Raw genomic sequence first — 23934 nt, 5'->3', positions numbered from 1 at the left:
CAACATGTTTTTATAGAAATGAACAATAATGCATTTTGCCCTTTACGACTTGTGTCTGTGAAATTTGCTGCATTGATATTATTTTGTGTAGACTGTAATTTGAACAAATATTTAGTTGGTTATAAAAAAATTTAATGGATTTAAATAGAAAAAAAAACAGACAAACTATAGTCAAGTATATGTTTATATGAACCACATCCAAATGTCATTATGGCACATTTATTATATTCATCAATCTTAAAAACAAATCAAGAGTTTCGTGCCAATGGCAGCTGGTGCAGTTGCTCTGTTAATGCATTTTGAGTCAGGGTTGTGGTTAAATTGCTTTTTTTTGCTGCCTGTTTATGAAAATATTGCTTTTGTTTCAGTATAAATGTTCCAATAACACTCTGACTGCCTCCGTTGTCTCTGATGTATATGGAGTTATTAAGCCTCAGGTATGCTGTGCTGTCTCCATGACTTTTCTTATTACATTTTCTTACTGTGAAATGATGAAGTCTTTGTAACATCGTTGTATATTTTTGATACAGGATAAATCTTTTGGAATGGTTTTAATTCCCTGTGGGAATTTAATTTTGTTGTGTTGTACTGCTTTTGCTGGAGTGTGTAGTGATGGTCAGTGCTTGTCATCATGCACTATCCAGCTGGTTATGCTCATGGTCCAGCTGGTGAGATCAATCTCTGCCAGTTATGATCATCTGCAGTTATGGACTGATATTTTCAGTGTTGAATACAGTAAGAATGATGCTGTTTGCTCTGTTTATCTCTCAGGCCTGTTTGGTCCTCACTTTACTCAAAGAACCAGACCTGTCTGTAGCTACACCGCTCTTTTGTCAAAGCCAAGGTTGTGTTCACATTATGTTGTGTCATGTACTCTTAATGAAACCATCCATAATACAAAACCATTAAACACTGTGCTCAAGTTGTCATTTACCCGGAGGGAACCGGGCGTTATCTTCGCTGCTGCTGAGGATGAAAAGAACCGAGCCTGTATGTGATCTTAAGCAGTCAGCGCCGGCAAACAAAACCCACACTGAGAACAAGAAACATAACCTCGCATAGGTGCTGCACGCATGCTCGCGCAACGCCAGCAGATGGTGAGAGCCACTGTTGTGTGGGCGACGCCCCGGCCACAAGGCACAACCACCACAACCAGCCGCAAGTCATTGAGCAACTGCTAATGAGGAGGCAGACGCCTGTCAACAAGCGAAGCCCTCAGGCAAGGATTTACTGGCATTATGAGGCTGCATCAAACCAGGGAGCATTATGGTGTGGAGAGGCTCTTCATGCTTTAGAGGCGTATGCAAATGCGGCAGCCGTCAAACAGAACCGGAACCCACTCGGTACATCAGGCCAGAGATTTAAGGCAACCATTAAAATAACAGAACGGAACCAGTATTAACAGTCTGGAGGAAACATGGAAGCATTCATTGAAGCATTCAGGGACATTTAGATATTTCACCGTTTCCCATAAAGAAAATATATAGGCAAGTTTGAGTTAAAAAAAACCCTTTATATTCCCCTAATAATTGGAACAGTAAGGCCAGTTAAGTTGTTTGTGCTGTGCATTAAGGACATTTGTGTATGAGATTAAAAGATGAATGTAAATTAAATTTTATTCACTGACGTTAGAGATAGATATGTGGGCAGAGACCATCACACACATAACTAACCACAGAAGCAAAACTATTGGAACCTGACAAGGTGTGTCAGGTATGAATTTTCTGGATATCTACTCTCAGTTTAAGCACTGGTGTGAAGACTGCATTTGTGGCTGAGAACAGTCTGACGGGGAAAAACACGCCATTATGAAACTGACAACAATGTCTGACGGACTGTCTAGAAAATGAGGGGAACTGCAAAGTTTAACTTTGTTATAAAAGCATTATGAAGGCTTCTATGAGTTCACATGACGTGAAACGTGGTAGGTTATGATTATGATTAAGTTTGACTTTAATTAGATCACAAGTAGACAGCTGGACTCGTCATTGTTTGCACCTGTCTCTGTCGTGTCTTTCCTCTTGACCACGAGCGTTGAGACTTCATTACTGCCCATGCCTTTTCTACCAGCAACAAGAAATGTAGTCGTCTAAAGACATTATATATGATGAATATATCTGTCCAGGCATTCATGATGTCCAGGATTGGACCCCACCTCAATATTCTCTGCCAGATGTTATTGGAATGTTATTTCATGTTGATAAGTTCTTGCTTGATGTTCTGAATGGCATGTGAAGTTCTGAATAAATCCAACCTTCAAAACACATTCCTGTTTGGTACTTCAAAGATGTCTATAAAACATGAAAGTAAAGTGATTGTCATTGTGAAACACTGCAGCACAGCACACAGCTACACAATGAAATGTGTCCTCTGCTTTTAACCATCAACCTTATTGAGAAGTGACGCCCAGGGAGCAGTGTGTGGGGACATTCAGTGGCACCTTGGGGGTTCACGATTCCTTACCTGCTAGGCAACCACTGCCCCCTGAGGCATTTATTACATTTTTTTAATATTTAAAATTTTTTAATTAGTAATAATTATGGCAGTGGAGGCAGGTCTTTTGTTCGTACCCAACATGCCCAGTATGACCACACAAGGGACTTTTACTGTATTGTCGGTGTTGCATGTGTGAGTTCGCGTTTATTAGCTACTTTCATGTTGAGTGTTAGTTTGATCACATTTCGTTTGTTGGGTTGATCAAACGTGTGACAGGCCACCCTGGCAAATGGTTTGAGGGATGGGATCACAATGTGTCATTGTGGTCATTGACCTTTAAATCATTGATCTGATTGCTCAAGACGAATTTAGACCATTTGTACCTAGTCATATGTACCGTGGACTAAACAGGGATGTCTTTTCTCTCCTTTTAGTTCTGCAAAGGGAACTAATATTTTTGCACTAACACCAGATGGTAATGAAAATCGCTCTCTGTTTGTTTATTTTTTCTTCTTCATTACGTGGGAAATGTCAGCCACCTTGAAATGACCTCAAGTCAAGTCTGGAGCAAAAGATCACGCCGTTGTTTGGTGGGCGAAGGCAAGCTGTAGATGCTGAACAACGCCCACCCTTGACTTTGCAACCCATTCCAACCAAATCCCTTTGACCTTGGAAAAACGTCAGCAGCTTTTACCAGGGAGCTACAGAAGTCATCCAGAATTTTTTTTCAGGCTTGACCTTGAGTTACTGTTGGAAAGAGAAGAGAAGGAAAGAAAAACCGACCCATGATACATCTTTGCTTAGTGCACTCATTAAATGCCCTTAATCTGTCCAGATGAGCTTGTCTTTGGATTTGAATCAGTGCACTTATAAGAGATGGGAATCCCCACACCCAGTATCTCACATGCAAGACTCCACCCCAACTGGCAGAACGAGACCTCACTCTCAGCCGATGTTGTTCATCTGTGTGGCACAGAGCGTGGCCATGTTGAACTTACAGTGACCAGTGAGTGACAACATACTTGCTCCCTATTCACACCTGAGACCTTCTAAGATTAACTTGTCGGGTGGTAGTAGCCTAGTGGGTAACACACTCGCCTATGAACCAGAAGACCCGGGTTCAAATCCCACTTACTACCATTGTGTCCCTGAGCAAGACACTTAACCCTAAATTGCTCTAGACTGTCCCTGTAACTACTGATTGTAAGTTGCTCTGGATAAGGGCATCTGTAAATGCTGTAAATGTAAAAACTATAGTAAAAACTATTATATCAGGGAGGGAAAATAGCTAATTTGTTATATTCACTTAGGGGTGTACTCACTTTTGTTGCCAGAGGTTTAGACATTAATGGCTGTGTATTTAATGGTATGTTATACAAGCTGGAAAGGTGTCATATATTCAGTGTGGTCCCAATGAAGGATATTATATTTTTCTATTTGCAATATTTACAAAAATGTGAGGCGTGTATTGCCTTTTGTCAGATAATGTATATATATTTATATGACATCGATTTACTGCAACGCTGTTTTAGAAAACAATAGTGCAGCCATGCACCGCACAGACTACAGAAAACGATCTGTTTTGCTCTCCACTGTAGCCTCAGGCCATGTGTGTGTACGTTTCAAGTACTTCACCTGTCGTCAAATCCTTTGCCTGGGATTGAAACCGGTCCTGCCAACCCCCCCAGGGGGTACAAACCAGGGCTCAGCTGTGTGCCGTCTGCATCTTGCAGGGCTTCTCACCCCCCCTTCTTTTGCTCTCGAGTCTTAGGAGCAGGGAAACAGACCAAGGTAGATGCTCCCCTGCCCCCATCTGAGGGGGCCCATATGTTACCGGGAAGCAGCCTCAGAGCCAGAGCCACCCGGAGCACCCTGCTGTCAGATAACATGGTGACACTCTTCATCTGGTGCCTGCAAGCCACAGTGTGGAGGGGCTGCCAGGATGGCACCCCTGGAGTCTTCTGAAGACAGGCAGGGGTGTGTTTTAACACGAGAAGGTCTCTGAATTAACGCAGCGAGGAGACAAAAAGGCATGAACCCCCCTCACAAAGCAACATGGTGGGGGGGTTAATGGCTTTAAATTAGAGGCCACAGGCCCACCCATAAATTACTACTCATTTAAGCGTTGCCTTCACATTCAGTTCCTGCTGCAATGGCTGCCATCACAACCAATAATTAACAGAAGTAATAACACATACAATTAAACTTTAAATCAGATTAAATGCCCTTTAAATAGATCTGATTTTATGATTTTTTTTATTTTTTTTAAAAGACTAATGTGCTTTAACATATATCTTAATTACTGTAATTAAATCAACCCAAGCACCAATGACCATGTTAATTCTGAGTCTGATTGTGTGCATTTTAAAATCTGCTGGCAAAGGGAAAGAAGTAGTAAGAAGTAAAAGTTACAATTACTAGTTGTGTATATCTGTTTTTTTGCGCCATCCCAGGTTTAATCTGCGAGGTTCCTCTGCTGTCTACTCATGATCCGAATGTTGTGTTTATCAGGGGTCTCTAGGTGACCGATTACTGCTCATGTCACGTCCGCTAGCAGAAAAGAATCGGAAGATTTCCTTCTCCCAAGAACTGATGTGAATAATAATAATAATACATTTTATTTATAGTCGTCTTCCTGACACACAAGGACACTGCGATGTACATGCAATCAATGCTGCCACGATGTGACACCTCCATGTCTTGCACTGACGTAAAAACTCATCTTCATAAGCCTGACATATTGGGGAATAAAAAAAAGTGTTTGAGCTCATGGGCTGTTGGAGTTGTGATGTGTGGAAAGAAACAAACAAGAGAATGAGGAAGTTTTTTTAATACAATAATAATTAAAAAAGGAATGTACTGATCATTTGCTTTGCAATATGCATGTCACTGATGCAGCGGGGATTATTTTTTATGACATCACTACAATGAATAAGACATGCTTAGCCTAGTTATTTTTCACCACTGCCACTAATGTTGGTTTACCGTTAATTTGAATAGTTATTTTCTTTTTTTTTTGTTCTTTATATTTATTTACGGCATTTATCAGACGCCCTTATCCAGAGCAACTTACAATCAGTTACAGGGACAGTCCCACCCTGGAGCAACTTAGGGTTAAGTGTCTTGCTCAGGGACACAATGGTAGTAAACGGGATTTGAACCTGGATCTTCTGGTTCATAGGCGAGTGTGTTCACTAGGCTACTACCACCCCTACCAACCCATTTATTTCCCCTACCACCCCTTTAATCATGCTGGAAGAATTTGGATGGCGCTGTTCATGTGCCCCACATGATGGGCCTACAGCTATCAGTAGGCTCAATTATCAATGTTTTTTTTTAATCAATGTCATTGCATTGTTTTGCAAAATACATATTTGTTCAGTGTTCTCAGAATATTGGTGAGCAGTGGGCAGCCATGATAGGCGCCCGGGGAGCAGTGTGTTATTTTCTCTGTTACATGGCATGTCAGGTTTTGATGGGCTGTGGAATCAGTAACCGTTCTGAAAAGAAACAGTTATGTATTTACAAAAAAATACATAAGGCCGCTCCTGAAATTTATGTGAATGTTGAGCATACGCCAGTTACTGCTTAAGGAACATGTACTTAATGTGTATTTAAATCTTGCTGACATAAGCTTGCATCTGCACGGGAACAGAGACTGCAGTAAGTTTCATTTTGGATATCAGTTACAAAAACGTTCCTCTTGACTGGCAAATACCAGAAATCAGGACAGATTCTTTTCAAAGGAATGGGCAGATTTATACAAGTTAAGAAGTTAAGAAAGTAAATGCTACAAACTGAAAGCATTCCAAGTGCAAATGCAAATGACAACCAGACATTATTAAATTCATCCTTAAAGTATAACCTTAGAAGGTGCACTTTTTTTCTTTTCTTGACCAACAAAACCATTTGACTTTTAAATTTAATCTAGCTCGTGGCCCATTTAACGGTGAACACAATTATATGGCAAATTAAAAAATGTATCCACATGTGGGTTGATCCTCATAAATAAATGCGTCCAAGAAAACTGATTAACTGGTTATCAGTGGCCGTCCTCAGCCACCGCGCCTTTCCCCAGGTGAGGGATGTGGCAGATAGCTGTCAGCCGCTGATTTCATTTGTGTGCGCCGGCGCTCCTCGCGGGGGGACGCCGAACAGACATCGCCTCAGCACCAGCGGCCCCTGCGGACCCCCCTTCCCCTCCCTCCGCCCGCCATACATCTGTTAAACTGTTGTTGTTGTCAGGAGCAGTCGGCTGTGTGTTTCTGCAAATGAACTCCACAGGCTGTGATGCAACCGCGTTCCTTTATCCGTCTCAGAACACCCGGCCACGGTCGCTAATGAGGGCGGTAAACAGTAAACATGCTCCAGGTATCCGGTGTACTTATTACGTGTCAGTTTATGGGTAGAAAAAGTAAAGGATGATTGGATGGAAAAGAGACAGTGTCCTTAATGTTCCATGCAGACTAATGAAAAATAAAAATAATATCTCTGTAAATAGACCAACAATAGCTGAATAGCTGATTTAACATAACCTTTCACAGTGGTATTGAGAAGTATGTTGTATAAGTTAGTTTCATTCTTTGTATTGTGATTGGCTGAGAGACTAGAATGAAAAACAGCCATTGAATCATCTATAAAAGACTGTTTTGGTTTTTGGTTTCTTAAAGAGCCTTCAGGAGTTATATAACAGGAAAATATGTGTTATGAATGTGGGGTTTTTTTTTCTTTTGGGGGGGGGGGCTGACATTGTGTGATTAAGAATATCACTGCATCAACTTTATAATAAGAAGAACTTAACAATAGATGAAGGAGTCGTGCTTATGGAAACATCTTGAATGACTGGTGGGTTGAAACTGTAGAAAAGGGCTCACCAACCTTGGTCCTGGAAGGCATCAGTCTTGCACAGATCTTTTCATGTTCCACCACAACTCATTCAACTCAAGAACACGTACGGATCAGGAGTTGAATCAGGTGTGCTAAATGGACAAAAACCCATGCTATAGATCCTGCAGAACCTGGATCCAGTGTGGCCTCTGAAGGGCCTGCATGAGGAAGAAAAGTTCCCGTGCACGATGTGCACGATGCCAGCTGCCTTTCCCAAGGCAGTGTGCAGAGTCGAGAAACCCCCGGTAATTACAGCGGCTAACAATAGGCTCCATACTTCTTTAATTTGCATGTATGTTTAATGAAGATGGGAGAATTAATGCTTGAGCAGAAATGCAGTTAATTAATGGTTGTAAGTAGTTTCATTTAAATCTCTGCTTGTTGTCTAGATATAGCCGGAAAAAATAGTTTAATGAGTCGCTGCCGTGCATACAAATTCCACCCCGCCTACTCGAAGATGAAATTACTCTAATCGTCTGAGAAATCTCGTGACAGCTTGCCCCTGTGTGGTGATTTCTAACATTTAAATGTATTAGCTGCCTTTTTTTTTTTTTTTTTTGCAACGTCTGGCTTGGGAAGATTAATCCAGGAGCAACAAATGATGGTTTGACCCTTGTGAATGTCAATGAGGGAACGAAAACAGATTTTTGTCTTTAGGGTGTGTGTTAGGGGTCTGAACTGGGTCTGGGTGCCTGCTTAAAATGATGGTGTCATCTGTGGTGGGACATGGCATAAAATTGCGGGTTATTGTGTAAATGCCTACTTTATGTAGAGGAGTAGCAGCCAGTGACAGAGGGAGGTGGTAATGCTCTTGATAACGGTGCGTATTTGGCAAGTACCTGGCTGTTGCAACAGTCTGCAGGAGGCGTCGTCAGCCCATTAGCACCCGGGCTTAAGTTGTGGGCTGGCTGGCCAGGTTGTGTGTCTGCTGATTTTGTTTGTTGGTCTTACCGTGCTGATAATCGGGGAAAAAAGATCTGCTTTGTATGAGTGTCACTGTATCCTCCAGCATTTTAACACATCAGCAGCACAGCTTTTTGCCCGCATCATGGATTTTAAAGGGAGGAGCCTGTAGGCTTGATTGACAGCGCTCACACGCCACACATCTTCTCAGTTCCACACCAAATACTCCTTGTGTACAGGGTGTCAGCAGATGTCACAAACTTGATCTTTACTGGACATCCGAGGGCCATGCCCACTACCAACGTCAACATTTAGATCATCATCACTTTATTTCATGCATTCTGACTGGATAATGTGACTTTTTATATTTAAAAATATAGCCCTAGTCATTTTTGTGATGTTCCCAATGTACAGGGTGGGCCATTAATATGGATACACCTTAATAAAATGGGAATGGTGATATTAACATCCTGTTTGTGGCACATTAGTATATGTGAGGGGGGCAAACTTTTCAAGATGGGTGGTGACCATAGTGGCCATTTTGAAGTCGGTCATCTTGGATCCAACTATTCTTTCATGTTTTTTCAATAGGAAGAGGGTCATGTGACATGTCAAATTTATTGGTTTTAACGTAACTTTATTCTTTCATGAGTTATTTACAAGTTTCTGACCACAAATGCGTTCAATGTCACCAACCTTTCCCATTTTATTAAGCCCATTTTATTTATCGCCTATAAACCAGAAGGCCACAAAGTCACAGGTTCAAATGCACTGTGTCTCTGAGAATGAAACGTAACCACTGTAACTACTGATTATTGGTTACTCTGGATAAGGCCGTAAATGTAAATGTATTGTACTTCACTGATTTACATTTTACATTTACAGCATTTACCAGACGGCCTTATCCAGAGCGACTTACAATCAGTAGTTACAGGGACAGTCCCACCCTGGAGACTCTTAGGGTTAAGTGTCTTGCTCAGGGACACAAAGGTGAGTGTGATAACCACTAGGCTACTACCACCCCGATGCTAGTCATTGTGAGATGGACAGACTTTGTGAGCTTGTTAAGAGGCTATTGTAAACACACAAAAACCACAGAGGAAATACGCATAATCTCTCCTGTCAGACAATAATAGAGAGAGTATGGGCAGTGTGTGGGCAGTGGAATTAATTATACTGTGGCGAGATTATGAAAGATTCCGCTGACATCTATGTCTAAACAGACGGGCGTTGAGACGGGAGATGGATGTTTGATCTCTGTAGGACGGCACATGGACACGCCGACTCTGATCAGATATATGACAGGGATCTGATTACATGGGCTAGCTATCATAACGCCGGGTAATAAATAGGCTCCAGATCTGCGGTTTTCCGCGTCACCATTGTTTTTCCCTCTCTGTTATCCGCCTCATTTTTTTTTCCCGACTCAGGAAGTTAGAATCCTGCTGGAGTCCGTGGCACAAAGTTTGGGCAAAATCCTGTTAAGTTGAGGAATGCTGCGGGGGCCTTGGAGGCGCACAGGAGTTTGTGCTTTTGAAATCATTATTGGGCTGAAATATGGATTGCTTTCACGGCGCCGGAGGCCCGTGAGGATTGGCGTCACACACCCTCAGATGAGATCGACAGTGATCTGAGGGGCAGCTCTGTTGGAGCAGTCGACTGTTATTATTGTTTTTCCACAGGGGAATACAACATGCCGCAGAATGTGGCCGGACCACTTGGGACCTTCTACTTTTTCTTTTTTTTTTTAAACCAGCTGCTTTGATCAGGGTATTCTCCCCTGTGCATTTGCCCTTATTCTTGCAGCAAAAACACCCTTGTTTAAGGGAGGGGGGGAAGAGAACCTTGATGCTCTACATGCATCTCCCATGTCTTCGCTGTTAATTTGTATAGTTATCAGCTTTCTGTCTTTCCATAGCTGCAAATTCAGATTTACAGCTTTAAATAAAAGCAAAAGTTTTACACATAGATTTGAAATGAGTTTCATTATGGTTTATATAACTAAGTGCCACTGAGGTGCCACTGAGCAAAGAACCGTCCCCACACACTGCTCCCCGGGCGCCTTTCATGGCTGCCCACTGCTCACCAAGGGTGATGGTTAAAAGCAGAGGACACATTTCATTGTGTGCACCATGTGCTGTGCTGCAGTGTTTCGCAATGACAATCACTTAATTAAAACTTTGTGCCTGGTTACCATGAAACTTGATGAATGCATTGTAATGTCCCCTTTTTATGTCCAGCTAGCAACGGATGAGTTACACTTTTTGGAGCACATCATTGGGTGAACCCTGGAATTTAGTCTCTCCACAGAGCTCTATATTAGGCATAGTGCTTGGGGCATGTTCTCTAATGTCAGATCAAGTATGTCTTCAGGATTTACAGAAATAAACGTGAAGTGACTCCTTGCTAGTTATCTGTATGTTGGAGAGGAAGAACTGACTATCCACCCAGAATTGCTTTAACCCAGAAGACACATTAGTGAAGTAACACTTCATAATTTAAACCTGCACCCATCAATACATCACAAAAAATCACACATAAACACCGATTCGGTCACAATCATGTTGACATGACGAAAAGAAGTGAACAGACGTGATGACTAGGAGGTGACGAGAAGATGAGGAAGGAAGGACGCAATCGCATGACATCACAAAAACCGGGGTTTAATGGTGAAGCACAGGACAGGGGAGACATCCGAGACATTGGTGAATATGGAACATAACATCAAAGACCTGACTGCGAACAGAAACGAACAGGGCAGCTTTATTCATTTTACATAGGTGAAAACGATTATGGAACATGTCACATGACAACAGTGAAACTCCGGTCTGGATCCCGGATCAGAGTAACCCCTTTTCGGACCGGATCATGACAGATTCTTGGCAATCGACAACTGAAATATTTAAAAATTAAAGATTGCCCAATCAGGTCCTTTCTCCTCCTTTCCTCCTATGTTCACTTCATTTTATTCGCTTGAAATACATTCAGCTAAATTATCAGAGCCTTTATTCAATTTTTTTCAAGTGAATATTACATCTACAAGATTACAGTTCCTCACGCAGTTGGTCAAAGGTACAGAAAGCAGTCACCAAGGACCACTTGTTTTCATAAATTCCAAATAATACTATGACATAAAACATATAGAGGTTCCTGTTGCATTATTTTATATAATTGAGGAGTGAACTGCTACAGTCTCCTTAGTTTTACTTACCGATGGATTATTGACCATGGAAACCTCTTAGACATTTGAGACATCTAATCAAGGGAAAGTCCCTTACTGCACTGCCAGCCAGATGTATTTTTAGCCAGCGAAAGGCTGCTGTGGAATTATTCCATTTTGTTGCTGGATATTAGAGGGTGAAGGAGTCTTTTGTGCATGGTGTTTTCTGTACATTTTCGATGATCTCTTTTTCTAAATGCTTGTTGTCACAGTATAAATGAATGTCCTGGGGGCGGACGGTCTTCCAAAAAGACACTGATTCATTTTTTTTTTTTTTTACTCGAATCTTTATTGGTTGGAAGGTCTTTTTTTCATGGCTGCTAGTCGGCACAGGACTGATTTTATATGGCTCCAAGGTACTGTTACAAATCCATAAAGAGTTTATGATGGCAGTTTATTCATGGAACACATTCTATTTATTTTGTGAGAACATCTATTCATCTATTGCAACCACTTGGACGTATAAGCAGCTCTGTTCATTTTTACCCCCCTGCCTCTTCATTCTCTTTCCCAGGCAAGAATATTTCCCTCAGTGGTTAGGAGATTCGCATCTCTGTGGTGAAGTCAAGATATTAAAGCATTTCACTGCATATCATATTGTGTATGACTATGTATGTGACAAATAAAATTTGAATTTGAGATATTCAGAATTAATATGGAGCATCAATAATATCTAAACAAACTGAATCATATCATTCCACCAGGATGGTTAATTTTATTTGTAGATTTCTTGACACGTAGTTCTTGCATTCTTTAAATGTTTACCTTGCACCTGCATGGTTGCACCAGATGGCCTCTCAACTGCCACCAGGGAGCAAACCCCAACCTGCATCCTCCATCTCTGATCTTCAGATGTGTCGCGCAGTTGTATGCTAATGCACTTTCCCTTTCATGATGGGGGTATACGTCTCCCTTGCACTTCAGGACTTTTGCCACCATCACAACAAACCCTTTTTGACAAGAACATCCCTCAGGCCTACCTTCAAAGAATGGAGTAGCTGATGCCCCTTCTTTTAATACACTGCTGTATTAGCGCTCAGTGTGGTTTTGTTGCTTGAAGTGCAGGTGTCAGTGTACTAAGGGCCTTTCTGTTGGATTTGGATGGATATACGTGTCTCCCTCCAGAAGAGCAAAATTCATATTATCCTGAACAATATGTATTGTACTCCCATAGTGCTGTCCATGGTGCTGAAGTGGGTTTTTCGCTGTTCTGTTTTTACGAGGTGCTTCTCAACCCAGTGCCATATCTTTGTCTAAGGACAAGGTCTCTGAATATTTGGTCTTGCATCCACTGAGCACCGAGCATTTTCTTAAATGAGATGTTCCAAAATAGAAACTTGGGACATGTTGAGCAATGAGAAGATGGGCTCATTTCAGATTGGGGTGACCTTGTATTGCCGCAGTGACTCAATCTACCAATGCAGCCTTGGAAAACAGAGCACTGGCACACTCTGTTAAACCTCATTGGTGGTGTCCTGTGCAAAAATATATATTTTTATGTCTGGGACATCGCTCGCTGCCTTATTTCGCTGGCATGCGGTATGTTGCTTTTATAAAAATGGAAATCTCCAGGTTCTCATCCCTCAATCCAGTGGATCTTCTGTGTGTAAAAAAAGAACCTCAGCTACCATTGGCTGGAGATGTTAGGCTTAACTCAATACTGCTTTGATGTAATATGGTAGGGAAACGAGAACCTTTAGTGTCTGTTGATTGTGATAAAGATGAGACCATTACAATACGCACAAGAAGAAGAGTCCACACAGTACACAAGAAATTATTGGTAATGTGGTTTTAACAAGCAACATTTTGGATCTGTCCAAAACATAATTTCAAACTTTCAAAATTGTAAAAAAGTGTGTAAACTGCATTAATGCAACTATGAGCTGTAGTAGTTCATAACTTAACAGAAACAAAAAAAAATTACATATCTAAAATTTCTACTGGATGTACAGTACAGGCTAAAAGTGAGCTGGACCGCAGAGTGAAGGCAAAGGAGCCAACAAGTGCTAAACACCTCTGGGAACTCCTTCAAGACTGTTGGAGAACCATTTCAGGTGACGACCTCTTGAAGCTCATCGAGAGAATACCAAGAGTGTGCAAAGCAGTAATCAGAGCAAAGGGTGAATATTTTGAAGAAACTAGAATATAAAAAAAAATTTGGTTATTTCACCTTTACATAACTCCACATGTGTTCATTCATAGTTTTGATGCCTTCAGTGAGAATCTACCAATGTAAATGGTCATGAAAATAAAGAAAACACATTGAATGAGAAGGTTTGGACAAATTTTGGCCTGTACTGTATATTATACCTGACCATTGATATAATGTAACATAAGATTATGGTGAATTTTATACAAAAAATAAATAAAATTCCACATTGCTTCCACACGCTACTCTCCTGAAATATCTCGCTTTTATGGCATTTTAATCAAAACATTTCCTATTGGATTCTGCTCCTTTTTTGTTCCAGAAATAACATCGGACTGATACCGAGGATCATGTTTAACAGACATTCCATAAAATACACCATAGCTTAGAACACACGGCCCCCTGGTACGCAGGCAGCAAATCATGAAAGTGACAGGGAAGGTGGAGTTGTTTGACATCTCTCCGTCTCCCTGCTCCTCCACCCTCTTATGATCCATAAAATTGGCTGCTCTGGTCCGACAGTCCTTACGGCTCGTGGGACGCAGGCTGCTCCACGGCGCGCTCTCGTCTCATAGTTATGCTCCTTGGAAGCGTTTACCGCAGATATTGATTTGCTCTCACGCCACCCCGGCCCTTCCCTTCATGTTTAATCATATCAGATTTGGAGGAGGGCTGAGAATTGATGGAATTGATCGACCGAGACAAAACTGTCAATTCCTGTGCCTCGGCTGTTTTTGAGACTGAATGTTTGCATGACGAGCCTGGGAATTTAAACTGTGCCAACAGGATCGATGCGATTTGGAGAACACGTCACAGAGGAATTCTGGGATGCTTGTGAGTGCAGACCATGTCACTGACTGCCAGTTGGCTTTTGATGGAGCGCTTTCATTTTTCTCCTGTGATTTCGCGTCACTTTTTATTTAATTTTTTTTGCAGGGGGTATTAAAAGCAACGTCTTGTGCTGTTGTATGAAGAACCAACAATGTTCTCGTGTAAAAATAATGTAGCCTCATCAACTGGGCCTTAAGAAAATGCAGGTCGAATCCTTTACTTCTGACGTTCAAACTGCTCAGTGGGCTTCATTAAAGCCCCCACACCCGTGCATTGGATTATGTGATCCTTGAGAGATAAAGAATGGAGAGAGAACAGCTGTCCGTGTGATCCTGACGACGCCCGGGGCTTTCTGCTCCTTCCTGCATGCTCTTCATTTGAAGGATGTAGCGTAAGACCTCTGATTTTTCGCAGGATACCTTCCAGGCTTTTTGCCTTCCCTTGCATATTGCTCACAGCGCCGCACAAGCCTCTAATCCTACCTGACAGTTTAGTGATAATTGCAGAGGCAGGCCCTGCCCAAGACACTTGATATCGAATGAAGCGGGCGCAGGCTATTGACAGGGTGAAGGAGAATCCCATTTTTTAACGATGGAAGTCTCAGGGCCGCGGCGTGAGAAATCTCACCACAGCTTCGTTTTCCCCGTAAGGTCAAACCTCACTTTATGAAAGGCTTTCAGTCCTGTGCGGAAGGATCTCACTAGATCAATGACGACAAGACGCACTTAAGAGGTTGTTATTGAAAAAGGGACAGATAAAGAGAAAAAAATTAATTGGAGTTGTAAGAATGAGCTCATGTGAGAGAATGCCAGTTCAGCCTTTTAGCAACTGGAACATTTGAGTGTGGAAGTTCTCATGCGTGCGATGGCCATTGTTTTATCTGTCTTGGTCTCTAATTGAGCCGAGTGCGTCATGTGCGCGTTTACTGGCCAGCATATCCGTCTGGACAATGTGCATGTCAGCGTTATGGACTCGGCATGAAGTGAAGCAGGATCACTTCGCCCATCTACTGGCGACGGCTGGAAGGTGATGTGTTTATTTCCGTCCCTGATCAATTTGTAAAAAAAAAATGATTTTTACAACGCGCGGGACATTGCGTTTATCTGTGATTTATGACATGCTGTTATTTCAACTGCCAGGCACATTTCAGGCAGCCTTTCCAGCAAGGTTATCGCCTATAGCCGCCTTTAATAAAAGAGGTGTTGTATTTTTTAAAAATTGCAATAAATTGTGGTTGTACCCAGCCAGATAATGTTGTTGTGCTGCAGAATGTTAAAATTATACGCTGGCTCACAATTCAGAATCGCTCCGGAAGCGCAGAAGAATACTGGAGCAGAATGGGCAGCCCAGCACCCGAGGAACTGTTGAACTTAATATGAAAACGTCTGTGTGAAGCTGCCCATGGTACCTGGTCCCGTGGAGGTCACACGCTGGCCTGAAGCTGCGGCGACGCCTCTTTTATATACGCCATTGCTTTTGGTTAAGGCTTACATCGCCGACGTGTAATAGAGTGGCCGCTTCCCGCTGTTTGGAGAAATTGTGGTCATCTCTTCATTCAAGCTATTTTCTTCTTTCAAGCTGAAATCTCCTTTCCATGCTGTTAGGGTGCATTTTGTCTGAGCCCATGCAATAAATAGAGAATTTGTAGATGTGTGCTTGTTGTGATGGAGGACATCACACACACACACACACACACACACATATATACAACTAGTAGTCCTTTTCATTGTGATCAGTAGTTGCAGATTTATTTTGGTCTAGCCCTCACATGGGGTCAATATGAATCCAAATGGAATTAAAAATTAGAATACGATCATCACCTTATTAACTGATTTGTCTAAGACTTGCATATGTGTCTCATAATTAACATGAAAAAAATTACAGTGTTTGAAATGTGTAAAGAAAAAAAAACTCCATGGAACAGGTTGGACATGGCTGGAGCCTGGTTATAAGGAACTACGGAGCAGCCGGTCGGGGCTGCGACATTTTATGTGGACCCTGCAACTTAGGTGTTTAGCTGTTTTAAGTTCTGGCAATCGGCACACGCATGCTGGTTTGTTTATGTTCTCCCCTTTGTTTGCCATGTTTTTGGCCCTTGTGCCATTTTGATTTGTGTTGTTAATAAATCATTGCTTCCAGTATGTGAATGCGCTTCATTCCCCCGTCATCTTGCGGATGTAAAACACCATTAACATAGAAGAAAAAAATTTACAGTGTCTGAAAAATAAAACTTGTTGAACGATTATTGGGGTCTTACAGACCCCACCCAAAACTCCATTAATATTAATAATATTATTTTTTCAACACTACTGCACACACCACTCCTAGAGAAACCTAATATTGTAACAATGAAAAAAATATAAAATACAAAATATACAACTTACTAGACAATATATTGCACAATAGCTTCATTAGATGATCAATAAATAATTCTTAGACCTCAGCCTTTCAGGATCAATAAGTATATCCTTACTACCTGTTTAGACTAAGTTATATATACATGGAGATACAGAAATCAGAGTATGTCTTCAATGACAATAAACTTAAATTAAATCTAATGTACAGTAAGGGGGTATTCATACACCCTTAAAATGTTTCACTCTTTGTTATATTGCAGCCATTTGCTAAGATCATTTAAGTTAATTTTTTTCTCAAAAAAAATTAGAACCCTTCCTAGAGCTGGCCGCCTGGCCAAACTGAGCTATCAGGGAGAAGAGCCTTGGTGAGAGTGGTAAAGAAGAGGCTGAGCTCCAGAGATGCAGTCGGGAGATGGGAAATGCTTCTACTAAATACATAGCAACGTGTCTGAATACTTAGGACCATGTGATATTTCAGTTTTTCTTTGTTAATAAATCTGCCAAAATGTCAACAATTCTGTGTTTTTCTGTCAGTATGGGGTGCTGTGTGTGCATGAATGAGGGAAAAAAATTAAATGATTTTAGCAAATGGCTGCAATATAACAAAGAGTGAAAAAATGTAAGGGGGTCAGACCCATATGGACCCAGACACGCATACACCTTGGGTCATTTCAGATTTAAGGATCCCAGGAAGACAGTAGAGAAGGAACATGCAGACCCCAGGCATTGCTTCCTTTCAGTGATTATGTGGATGTCTGTATCTTCGGATTGGAAGCAATTTTGTGCCTTTAAAAGCGAAACAGATGTGGGACAGTTGGGACAGTGCTGCAGTGGCAGCAACCCAGCCTGGTTGAGCTCTAAACATGTTCTACCCATGTGCTTGGTTTGCCTTCATCTGTCCAGAGACGTGCGGCTTGAAGGGAGAACAAAAATCTATGTATGGATGAAATTGGGACATCATTAAATGTTCCCAGATAGCAGTTTTCCTTTGGGCTGCGCCCTCACGTCCCATCCTCATCCCACGTGGAAAGAAACATTCCAGCTGGTCCCAGTAACAGCCTGCTCCCCCTCCCCAAAATGGCAATTAAATTCCAGTCTTTCATTTAAAACAAAAATCCAGCCCGTGGATTTAAGGACCGTCTCACTCTTTAATACTTCATACACGCAGCTGAGCGATATCCTCCCCGCTGTTACTGCAGCACTCCCCGTGATGAATGATCTAGACTGGATGTTAAAATGCGCAGACATTTTGTGCCAACGGCTCAGACGAACGAATCTAACAAGTCTTTGTTCTTCTGAAAGGAACATGATGGGTAGCAGTTGCTGCTCTCTTCCCTTCTCTACTGCTATTTGCTCTGTCAGTTTCTGTGTTGTGGGGGCCTCTCCGGATGTACCAACACTTACCCACCCTTCAACAGCTATTTTAGGGATCCTGCGGCTCTGTTTACCACAACACTACATTTCGGAAAAAATGAAATGTTCATAATAAATCAACAGTCGAGAGGAGGACCCAACATTCCTCAGGCGTCACTGACCTTTTCCCCCAAAGCAGCACAAGGCAAATGGCCTCCTTCTCTTGCTGTTGACCATACACGCACAAAGCTACAGAGATGTTCAGTTTCAGTTTATTTTGCATATGTAAGTCAATGAATGGACAACTTTGCAACGAAATTAGTTTGAAGGGGAAAAACAAGTCACTCAGCCTAATTTCCAAGAAACAAGCAAAGTTACAATTTAAGAAGAAAATCAATTTACAATATAATTTTTTTTACAAGAATGGCATAAGTTATAAAATAAACTTACAAGAGAAATGTGAGATATGAAGGAATAAAAAATAACAGTTTGTGAATGGGTTAGGGGAATAGAACAGGCAGATGGGGCAATGTGACGAGATGAGATGCATGTCTTGTACAACAACAGGTCATTGCAAAGAGAGTATTTTATGATATTTCATAAGTATTTTTGCTTCCTGATCTTTGAAAAGCAAATTAGTCTTGTTTAAGTGTTCTTAATAGCCTGAACTCCCACAAGTCGATGTCATTGGTGACATATTTGCCAACAGCTTCCTAAGCTGATCTCTTCACTTCACGTGTGCAGAAAGCAGCAGAATGTTTTTAAGGATTCCAGAGAAGGAAATGACAGTACAGTTCAGGGAAATGTTGTGGTGTGAATATAGTACCTGTATTGTGATAAAACAAACCTAACATCAGTGATTGACTTGCAGGGATTCATGGGATCTTCAGACACTATGAAGATCAGTTTTTTTTTTTAAGTGTATTGCTATTTTCTTTTTTAGTAGGTTTTTATATTGTATTAAGGTCACTGATCTTTTGAAAATATAAAAGTCCAATCATCTCAAAACATATACATTAGCAGTACATTAGGAAGCATGCTTCAAGCTTCCTACTGTATCCTGTGTGGCTGTATTTGCCCAGGAATCCTCCCTTTGTTAGGGCTATGCCAGAGCCTTTCCCCCCATATGAAATCTTAAGGCTGCCTACCGAAGGTATAAAACTGCCATGAGCCGATGAAGCCCAGAGGATCCATCACAAATTGAAGAGTACCTCAAAACTCATCATCCTAATGTTGTTATGACAGTAACATTAATTTAATTTCTTTTTTTAACCTTAATTTAATACACCATTTCAGACTGACATCATGTTAGAGGGCGGCATCGGCCAAGGGTGGCTACTTTCACAGCTTTTCACTCTTTTTATTTTTTAGAACAAACATTGATCATTGCGCATCTGAATGTGTTTCGTGGAATGTGTATCATGGAACTACATCTGGAGATGCAAGTTGCTGTGTAGCACATAAAATAGTACATCTTTGCTCATATGTGAAGCAATTTTTATTAAGCATTTCACAGAACACAATTAGCAAAAAATCAGGGGCAAACAGCATTCTATTAAGCGAAAAAAAAACAGGAAAATAGAACTGGAGTCATTTGCCTGATTTAATTTAATCTGCCTGGTAAAAGCTCATTTGGGTTATTTTTGTTTCTTTTTTTTCTCCATCTTAGACTGACGATTCAATAGTCTAACGATTCAACAACAACAATAAGTGGTTTCCATGGCAACCCCGTGGTCCATGCCCAGTGTTTCAGTTCATTTTGCGGTGTATTTTGCGCTGTTGTAGTCTGAGAGGAGAGGAGGCTTTGTTTACTTTTGAGAATAGTCCTGATGAATTCACTTATCGGCATTTATGCCAACAGGCTAAGCGCTGGCACACACGGTCCCATTTGATTTGTGCATGTCAGAGGTTCATTAGGAATTCTGTTGAACTGAATCAAGCCATCGTGGAAGTGTCACCCACCCCAGTCTCCCCGTCAGGGATCAGCATTGCTTTTTTCGAAGGAAAGACTGTGTGGTCGCAATTCAATTTATTTGCCCCAGCAGCAGGAATGAGCTCACGTTCCTACACATGCCCCACATTCGAAATTGCACGTTAGCGGCTTAAATATTTAATGAAATGTTACTCATAAGCTTTGATTAGGAGGATTCTGACGTAATAAATCCCAGTCGTACAATGTGGACATGTTTCTAATAAAGACTGCACACAGTAATTAAAATCTTGTGCCATCATATGTGCCACGGCGGCAGTGGACTTTTTCTTTTTTTCCCCACACTGAAGTCACGTGGCAGAACGTGTAGTGAATTCGTATTTAAGATCAGCCCTTCTTAGGCAGACACAAATACAAATATGGTTTACTTCAAGGTCAAGTTCAAGTTGATTGTCATATGCAGATAACTGCAACATTATAACATTACATGGTTTGAATTATGGTATGTTAGGAAGCATGCTTCAAGCTTCCTACTGTATCCTGTGTGGCCGTATTTGCCCAGGAAAGCTCCCTTTGTTAGGGCTACGCCAGAGCCTTTCCCCCCCTATGAAATCTTAAGGCTGCCTACCGAAGGTGTAAAACTGCCATGAGCCGATGAAGCCCGAACAATCAATCACAAATTGAAGAGTACCTCAAAACTCATCATCCTAATGTTGTCATGACAGTAACATTCATTTAATTTCTTTTTTTAACCTTAATTTAATACACCATTTCAGACTGACATCATGACCTTAATTGGATACACCATGTCATATTTACATTATGTCGCCAGAGAAATGTTAGAGGGCGGCATCGGCCAAGGGTGGCTGCTTTCACAGCTTTTCACTCTTTTTATTTTTTAGAACAAACATTGATCATTGCGCATCAGAATGTGTTTCGTGGAATGTGTATCATGGAATTATCACATCACATTATAACCTGTAATGAAAATCTTGGACTCAAAGCCACCTAAACTTAAAACACGGATGTTGGAAAAACAAAAATGTAAAGCTAGAAAAGAAAATAAATTAATATTAGTCAAAATAAATATATACAAATCAGTGCAAAATAATTACAATTATAAATAATTATATATAAATATATATACATACTCCAGTGCATGCTGAGGATGTTAAAGTCACTAAAATTTTTTTAGATCCTCACTTATGCCAATGAAATGTTCCAATTGCAGACTGTATAAGTTCATTTTTGCTACAGTCGACTTCTGACCCTTGACTGGTCCCTGGCTCCCTGGAGATGAGTCTCATGATGTCGTTTTGGCCTGCACTTCTCCAACGCGGCCAAAATCTGCTCCCTCAATCTCACGCCATTTGCGATGTTGCACTCCCCGCTTGATCCACTAATTGTCGGATTAAATATCATTACTCTGTATGCATGGTAATTGCCATTTTTAATTTTCTGCAAGCATCAAAAAAAAAAAAAAAAAAAAAAAAAGAAAGCCTGGCCGGATCATCTCCGCAGGTCCAATCAGGGGATTTGTGATCCAATTGTGTGCTGCCCTTATTTATTTATTTCTGTGTACTTAGTCTGGCTTCTCAATTTTCCATGGGCATATTGAAAATGGAAATGGGGGTGTGGGTGGGGTGTGCGCCCATACACGTGGATCCAAACAATGTTGATGCTCCCGCGGAAATGATAACGTTTTGGGGGACAGTTGTTTTCCCCTCAAAGAAGTGATTGCATTTGCAATGTAAAAGCAATCCGCACGCCTTGTTCGCATTACGCACCGTGACCCTGGGACTGTATTGGATAAAAGTGTTCAGGTAACTTTTTCTTTTCTGTTTTTTTTTTTTTTCATGGCTGAGAATACAAAGATCAAAACTGTCTTTATCCCTCACCCATCCTCCCATCTGTTGCACCTGATTTTTATTTTTTGCCTACCAATCAAGAGAAAGAAATCTAAGTGTACTATAACCGCTACTGAAGAAAAAAAAACTTTAAATAACTATAACTATAAGAGATAAATATGGTTTTGTTATGCCGGAGTCTTGGCAGAAGTTCTATTCTATGCTCTCTGAGCTGCAAAGCTCCAGGCCCTTCTCTTTGCAGGTTTGAGATATATTAACCATGGTTTGAATTATGGAGGACAGAAATTTACCTCTAATACCTTGTGTAAATTCCTGAAATCGAACAGGCATTATCAATATGTTTTTTTGTCTTTATTTGGCCATTTGATTCCCAACAGCCGTCTCCTCAAATGGTCAAAATTCAGTCTTCTTGCATGAATTGTATGTTGCTATTGAGTCTATTTGAAAGGTTGTTGACAGATTTACCCTCAGGTTACAGTCATAATAATATGCTGTCCTGCACCTATATGCATGCACAATTAATGGTGCACACTGGGCTCCCCGAAAACCACTGTATAATATGAACTGCGCATTAAAGAGGTGTGGTCATCTGCAGGAGGTTCTAGGCAATAGCAAAATAGCAAACTTTTTTGGTGTCTGTCCCTAACATGGAAATGCACAGTCCGTGACCCTCGTTGAACTTGAAAAAGATAAAGTCAAATGAAAACCACACAAGTCATTTCGTAAATGTATAATGTTCGGAGAGCCACAGATTAAGAACCTGCCCCTCTTCATTCTTGTGTGATCTTAAATTCATCCCTCCGCTCCTTGCGCCTCAGAGCTGAAAGTGGGCTGTAGGAACCAATTAGCCAGCCCCCTTGATGATGTGGCTGCTGCCTGTTTCTGCCAGCGCTGCTCAGCATTTCCCGTTCGTTTCATTCTCCTGCGTGGCACCATGCGATCATGAGAGCCACTGGTTGTGACCAGGTCACCCGTTCAGGGCGGAAAGGGAAGGTGCGCAGTATATGAAGGGCTCATCTAATAACTGTTACACTAATACAGGTCATTGTGAGGTTTAGCCATACTCTCTCTTCCTTGTTTATATCATATCCAATTTCATTCCAGGCTTCCCACGTGCCCCCGACCCAATGGTGATCATTCATTTCTTGAATTTTTTTGCTCAAATGTCACCGTTGTGTCGTAAATGCAAAACAAAATAGGCATTCACTTAAGTGGCTAAAAATTAAATAATTGCCAATGGCAATTTTATACCTTTAATCTATAAAAAAATCATCATAATACTACAATACTTTTTTCTTTTTTTCTTGTCATTGACGCTTCCCTGTTCCAGTGCTGCTGCCCTGGTTGCTGCGCATCGGTAAAATGATTCTTTGGTGGGGTCGATTATGGATTATGGCCTGAGATCTTAAAAGCATTCAGCCTTTGGACGTTTCCCCCCCGCAGGGTCGCCACTCGCCATTAAAAACCTTCACCAAGGTGCCCTGGGCAAATTCGGAGCTTAAAATCTTAACGACTGGCGTTTTTACCCTGTTAAATTTTATTTTGCTGTTCAGCATCGTGTTTATGACTCGGAACTACGTTCAGATTTCTCCATCAGAAGCATTAAAGTGCCATTACACCCAAAAACATCACGTCATCGATGGATTTAGACATGAACTGACTCTCACAAATGTTAATGTTCTTTATTTTACAATGACAATATAATTCAATACATATTCCATACAAAATGCTATTAAGATCTAATTTATTTTCAGGTGATCCATGTTAATTAGAGGTAAGCAGGGACTGAAGCTTTCTGGCTTAACAAAGGAAGAAAAGCCGAGATCTGATGCTGTTCTGAACATGGATTAAATTTCTTCAGCACTCCATCTCCTTCATCTGTGTAAATAACGCCTACCGCGTCCAAATATTAAATAAATGAAACAGAATTTAGTTTGCTTGTAAAGCCTAGGTTGAGCAGAAAGCTTCAGTTCTTCAAGATTAAATCTTTTTTGTGCGCA

At 41.1% G+C, this 23934-nt stretch overlaps 1 protein-coding gene across 4 annotated transcripts in view; it reads left to right on the top strand.

Moving 5' to 3' along the window:
- The window catches only part of fhit (fragile histidine triad diadenosine triphosphatase), a 177824-nt gene that overhangs the window by 104567 nt on the left and 49323 nt on the right, over positions 1-23934 (top strand). The window lies entirely within an intron of this gene.

The sequence above is a fragment of the Denticeps clupeoides genome, chromosome 12 (assembly GCF_900700375.1).
Source record: "Denticeps clupeoides chromosome 12, fDenClu1.1, whole genome shotgun sequence".
NCBI lineage: Eukaryota > Metazoa > Chordata > Actinopteri > Clupeiformes > Denticipitidae > Denticeps > Denticeps clupeoides.
This window is presented reverse-complemented; position numbering and strand designations above follow the sequence as displayed.